Source organism: Danio rerio, chromosome 19, assembly GCF_049306965.1.
Source record: "Danio rerio strain Tuebingen ecotype United States chromosome 19, GRCz12tu, whole genome shotgun sequence".
Lineage (NCBI taxonomy): Eukaryota > Metazoa > Chordata > Actinopteri > Cypriniformes > Danionidae > Danio > Danio rerio.
Window position 1 is genome coordinate 43,550,245 of NC_133194.1, and position 7,100 is coordinate 43,557,344.

The 7,100-nt window shown below is 34.1% G+C and overlaps 1 long non-coding RNA gene across 2 annotated transcripts; it reads right to left on the reverse strand.

Annotated features, from left to right (window-relative positions):
- Positions 1-214: 214 nt before the first annotated feature.
- Positions 215-4,303, reverse strand: LOC137488548 (uncharacterized). 2 transcript variants are annotated; one of them, XR_011007630.2, is made up of 5 exons: positions 4,249-4,303; positions 2,881-2,986; positions 2,686-2,756; positions 1,233-1,417; positions 215-1,062 (listed from the first exon to the last, which is right to left on the reverse strand). It is a non-coding gene; the product is annotated as an uncharacterized lncRNA (long non-coding RNA). The 2 variants fall into 2 exon arrangements; XR_012395245.1 differs by having other exon boundaries at positions 930-1,062; positions 2,690-2,756.
- Positions 4,304-7,100: the final 2,797 nt, after the last annotated feature.

Genomic DNA, 7,100 nt, shown 5'->3' on the forward strand with positions numbered 1-7,100 from the left:
AGCTGGCGCGACTCCGTATTTATACACCTTATAAAACCTTTTGGTATTACATTGGTACTTGATATATGGTATTACAACCATTTGAATTTATATAACAGCAAACACAGGCTATAATGTAAACACAAAGTGTAAGCACTGCGTTTAACCTTTGAATAAAGTGCAAACTGCATACATATTCTGTAACGAAAATAATCAAGACAAATGACAAAATAAATAAATGTTAAACGTTTATTGATTGCATGAAAAAAATAGTACTAAAATTTTATAAATAATTTTGTAGTGCACAAGAATATCAATATAAAAACAATAAAACAACACAATAAAGACACACAGAAAGATTTAAACAAAAAAATCTAAAAATTACACACAAACACGGATGTTTTTAAAACAACCCTGTTTTCCCAATAGACTTGAATTAAAAATTTGTAAAAAACAGCTAAATTTTATATAAACCTAAATATAGAAACCAATTTAAGATATAGCAAGAAACATCTTAAAAATACCAATGACAATCCGTAAAATATCCAAGTCAAACTTGTAAAAAGTACTGCAGAATTCTGAAGAAACATCTTGAAACATTTTTTAATAAAACATTAAAATAATAATAAACAAACAAATATATATATATATATATATATACAAGACATGAGTGAGATGATTATAAATTTCATATATATACACGTCTTGTGCAATTTTATATTTATAATTTTATTTGTATTACGTTTATTAAAAATGTATCAAGATGTTTCTTTACAATTTGGCGCACACACATACATACATACATTCCATACATATATACACACACACACATAAATATATACATATACATATATATATATAAATGCAAATGAAAGAAACAAATTGTTCAAGTATCAGGGAACATCCTAATACACTTAAAATGTTGTTTAAAAATTAAAACAAAATAGTGATGTAGACATTTGACACATTAGCTTTCTCTTCTTTCTTCCTCCATCCCTGTCAGGGGCAAGTTGTAGCTACCTTGTAATGTATTTTTCCACTTCTTTATCAGTGGCGTGGTATGGACATTTGTCCTCACTCCATCTGTGATTAAAAGATAAACAGATAATTAGTAGTGAACAAGTACTAATGTAAAAAAAAAAAAGAAAAAATTAGGAAAAAAGTAGGCTACCTACGAAGCAAAAAAAAAAAAACAATAAAAAAAAAACAAATAAACTTAAAACACTTTGAAATTAGCAAGAGCTTGAACTTACCAGTTTCTTCATTTGTTCGGGCTGCTTCTTTAGTTGATTTTCAAGCTTTTCCAAATCCAATTGGCCAAAGGAAGGTCAAATCTGTTTACATGCGGAATTTCATCACGTCTGTTTTGGTTTTGTGAGAATCAGGCCCAGCTGCTGCTTTATGACGTTGCATGATTTTAAAACTTCAGTCAGTCGTGCTAAAAAAGAAAAATAACAGATTAGTATAAATCAACCTGTAGCTTATTCTCATAAAACTTCTGTAAATACAACAGTGGGTTAGACACTGCTGATATTCTCTAGTTGATCTTTACTTTCTAGCTGCATTAAACCTTAACAAATTTAGTGATGTCTTACAAAAACATCACGAGATGCAATAAGTTCTGTCTTGATCTCAAACTGCACTAGAACAAAGACTGTAAATGTTCATAGGTGTACTGCAGGAGTGTCCAAACTTTTTGGGCCGAGGGCCAGATGCACAAAAACAAACGTTGTCGCGGGCCAAATTTTACATACATCACACAGACATATATATATGTCTGATATGACATGATATATATATACATGATATATATATATATGACATGATATATATATACAGTTGAAGTCAGAATTGTTAGCCCCCCTAAATTATTAGCCACCGTTTATTTTTTCCCCAATTTCTGTTTAACGGAGAGTTAAACATTTTTTCCACACATTTCTAAACATATTAGTTTTAGTAACTCATTTCTAATAACTGATTTATTTTATCTTTGCCATGATGACAGTAAATAATATTTGACTAGATATTTTTAAGACACTTCTATACAGCTTAAAGGTGACATTTAAAGGCTTAACTAGGTTAATCAAGTTAACTAGTCAAGTTAAAGTAATTAGGCAAGTTATTTTATAACAATGGTTTGTTCTGAAGACTTAAGGGGCTAATAATTTTGACCTTAAAATGGTTCATAAAAAAAATTAAACCGCTTTTTATTCTAGCCGAAATAAAACATAAGTCTTTCTCCAAAAGAAAAAATATTATCAGACATACTGTAAAAATGTTCTTGCTCTGTTAAACATCATTTGGGAAATATTTAAAAAAGAAGAAATAAATCAATGAGGGGCTAATAATTCAGACTTCAACTGTGTGTAGATAGACAGACAGACAGACAGATAGATAGATAGATAGATAGATAGATAGATAGATAGATAGATAGATAGATAGATAGATCATAACAAGAACTGCTGCTTAATTGAATGCATGTAATAGCGACACCCGGTGGTTATTTATTGAATTACGTTCATTTTTGTATAGCGGGCCAGATTCTATTGATATTTATAAAAAGCCTCGCGGGCCGCAGTTTGGACACACCTGGTGTACTGGAATGTACAGTATCTGTGCATCTTGATGGTGGTCTTAAGATTTCTGCCATAGTCATTGATGGCGATGTGACTTGTGGTGCTGCATTGATTTCTGAAATCTTCATACCTGCCTTTTATCCAGCCTCTTTGTTCCAAGTAATTTTTCTTCATCACGGTATAGATGTGTCTATACTGTCCCTTAATCAGATACATTTACAAAACAAAACATCACTTTAGTATAGTGCCAGGGCAAAACTCACAGGTTGTAATAGATCAATGACATAATGTTGACAGTATGTGTTTAAAATAATTGCAAACAAACCTGTTCTGTCTTTAGATGTATGACAGGCGATCATCATCCTCATCTGTCTACCAGTCAGAAATCACAGTTGCGTGTGGATGTTTGAGTCGAGCTTCCTCATATGCATCTATAATAAAACATCACATTGTTGTTAACCTCCCGTAAAGAAAAGTTCAAACCCTGAAATACTATCAAAGTTAATTAATGCATATAATACCTATAGTGTAAATAATCAGTACACTGAAGGTTGCACAAGATTTATTCGGAGATTCATGCAGAGTGACAGCCTTATGAATCTGAGACATAGATTTGTAAGATGGTCAAGCACATGCATTATTCTGTACCCATGAAGATTAACCTACCATTGTGAAAAATGTTTGTTGATGATAGCCAATAACAATAAACCATTTCAGCTGTTTGTGAAGCAATTAGTAATGTAATGTCTGAAAAGCTCAATCTATGTTGAAAATGTATCAGCAGTTTACAGCTTATAATGGACTTTTAGCACACAACTATAACATGCCTATTCATGTTCAAAAGAGTGTGCCATTGACTTCTTTGGTCGTGATGTGCTGCAAAATGATCTCACTAACCTTTGTTAAACAAGAACAATGAGACTTAACCAACAAATATTGTTACCCATTCATTTAAATCAGAATTTATCACTGTCAATAACATAAAAAACAAAAAAAAAAACATCAAAATCTGCTTTAAGACGTTCAGTTTTACATTAACTGACCATTACAGCTTGAACAAAAGATATAATTGATTCACATAGGCTAACACATATGAATTTAAGTCCATAGTAATATATTTCTCTCGGATAATTTAAATTTAATAATTTAAGAGAATAGTAAACAGTCGAGTTTCGATCATTTTCGTGACTAACTGCATAAACAAGATAAACAATAATATTTTATTAATCCAAAACGATTCGTTTTTATTTACACATAATCACAGAATTAATACTGTTGGAGAAGTATACGCCTGTACAATGATTTTTTTCAACATCCACGGTACTTTATAATGTTAAATCAGGAAAAAAACACGTTTTGCCAAGTTAGTTAATGGATTCGTCTACAGAAACTTTCTTTAACGCAAAGTTAGCATACACACAAATTCGTTTCATGTTTCTTTAACATAATTAAAATAGTTTTTAGTTACTACACACGTTACAATCTAACATTGTGTAAAAGGAAAAGGAACTTTCAGACGTGTTTGTAACTGTTAGCGTTAGCATACATTAGCTCCAGACGTGTTTCTTAAAGCAAGTTACATTTCGTATCAAACTGTTTTAAATTACTAAACGCTGTTACAACCAAACACCGTGGAAATGTTTTAAGCTCTAAATTCGCTAATTATACAGAACACAAGCAGTAAAAAGCTTACCTTTCTGACCGGACTCCACGTGAAATGTTTGAAAAACCAACCCTTTTCTTCTTGTGATCTTCGTGCCATGGTGGTTGACAACCAGCTTTTTGGAGCATTACCGCCACCGTCTGGATTGGAGTTTGGATCAGGAATTTAGTAACGCATGTGTTTATTATGAAACCAACTTCTGCTTTAAAAAAAAAACAGTCAGCACAGGAGCGTGCTATCTCAAAAATAAGCGAATTTTACATAGTTTTTCTCTAGATGACATGTATAATCTATTTATAAATAATATTGTTTTGTTTGCGTCTAAACATTGCGACCATCCACACTAAATATTCTTTTTTTTTTTTTTTTTTTTTTTTTTGCTATCGTACCATTAATATTTTCTCAAATTATCATTAAACGTGGAGCTAACAGATTACTAGATAAAATAAGAACTTAATCGGTTGCCATCAGCCGAGTCCTTGCCAGAAGCGGCCAGGATATGGTTGACCGGAATCGGGCCAGTGCTTTACAGCCGCATCACAACCGCATGTGCGCGAGCGAGCTGCGGGCCGCACTCGGCCCGGATAACACTCGCCGATGCCGAGTCGGAGCCGGAGGCGCCGAGGGGCAGCCGAGCTCGGGCCGATTACTGCCTGCTATCTGGGATAGAAGTCAACCATCAGTCCATTTTTTTTTGATCATTTTCGGGATGAAATACTTCTTATTTACTGCATTTGTTTTTATTTCATTTTTAATTTTGTATTTGAAATAGGAGCAACAGTGCCATCTAACCTACTGCAAATAAATTACAGCCTATTTTTTTTCTGCGCTAGGTTCACAGATAATAATAAAAGCTAACACAACATGATGCTTTTGAAACCGCTAATATTGTACACACATTCTCCATTTAATCAAAGACACACATTTGGATAAAAAAAAATAGATACTGAATGTCTTCTATGTGTAGCACGTACAGGCTGTTACGAAGGAACGACTCAAACTATTTCTCCTGTTTTCATTGTCATTCAAGACAAATATCAGGCCGTGTCAGGGAAAATGAAAATGGTGATTAAAGCACAGCATGTGTGGAAGAAGCTTTCTAGCCTAATCTCCTTTCATGTTTCACGAAATCTCTGTGTTTTCGGGGGAAATGGCATTCTCTGACCGTCAAATAATACAAAAGAAAAAAAAACACTAGCCTATATTGTTTGACCAGTGGCGTTCAGCTGAAGCGTGACACGACGGAGCTCAAAATATCAAACACTCTCTCAGCATTCAGTCTTAGTGTGACGCAGGACACACACACATACACACGTTTTGTGGTTTACAGGCACTCTCCATTGGCATGATGTATTTTATACAGTAAAAAACGCTCATTACACCCCTCTCACAGAAAACCTGGGGCGAAATCTGAATGTCAAAAGACGGCATTAAGTATAATTTTAAACCGATAGAAATATAAGGAAAACAGCCTTACACTACCTGGCAAAAGTCTTGTCGCATATCCAAGTTTTACAAAGAACAAATAATGACTTCAAGTTGATCATTTGGTATCAGAAGTGGCTCATATGAAAGTCAAGGGCCTCTAGATTACACTTATTTTACTGAAATAAAATATGATCATGCCTTGATTTTTAACTCTTTAAGACAGTAAGGTCTGACTTTGCTTAAACAAGTCTTGTCACTGAACAGAAATAATGTCCAGTATAGAATATAAAGTATAAATAAAGTAATCTAAAAATCTCTGAAAGCGTTTTGCAGGACTCCCAGATTCATCAGGATTATTTGGTTTCATCTTTAAGGCCCCCTCAACTTACTCCAGACATGCTCAATAATGTTTATGTTTGGTGACTGAACTGGCCAATCCTGGAGCACCATGACCTTCTTTGCTTTCAGGAATTTTGATGTGGAGGCTGAAGTATGAGAAGGAGCGCTATCCTGCTGAAGAATTTGCCCTGTAATGTAATAAACAGCACAAATGATACCTCAGGCTGTTGATGTTGCCGTCCACTCTGCAGATCTCTCAAAGATATAGATATAGATATCTTTGGACTGTAAAGGAAACCGGAGCACCGGGAGGAAACCCACACCAACATGGGGAGAACAAGCAAACTCCACACAGAAATGCCAACTGACCCAGCCGGGACTCGAAACAGCAACCTTCTTGCTGTAGTTTGTCTACCCACTGCACCCCAGTGTCACTGTTTTTTGATTAACTTTCATAAATAATACAATTTAAAAAGAAATATTTTAAAAACAAAGACACAGTTCACGTAATATAATTAACTGAGACTGTAGGTCAGCTTGACCAAACAATGCATTTGTGTTTTCCCCCTGCTGTCAGGAGCTGTGAAAAAACAGAAATCCTTCAGCGTAATGAAATGTAGCCTAATGTGGTCCAGATCTGCCAAAATGTGAGAAATTATAGACCAAATCACAATGTCATAAGCTTGCTTCTGCTACAGGCCTCTAACAGGTATTCATCTGAGTTATTTCACAAGTTAGAGTCAGATGAATGAGCCCAGAGCAGCTTGATAAGAACATAGTTGTTCATAATTCAAAATGACTCGATCCATTACAGGATATTAAAGCTGTGCGTCATCGTTTAACGCAATCATTACATAAAAGTGATGGAATTGTCTAAAATGGCAATCTCTGAGGTGCTGTCTGAAATGAGATTAGCCATAGAAATGTCACACACATCTCATTCAGAATATCCTCATTGAGTGTTGCTGTTTAAATGTTGCAATCACTGATCCAACCAACATAGTTCACAAAGCAAAACAAAGATTAATGACTTTTCAGCAAAGATATAGAGCATTCAAACACAATTGTTTCTCTTGTATTAAAAAAACTTAAGCAGCATCTGTCAGAGAGCCTGA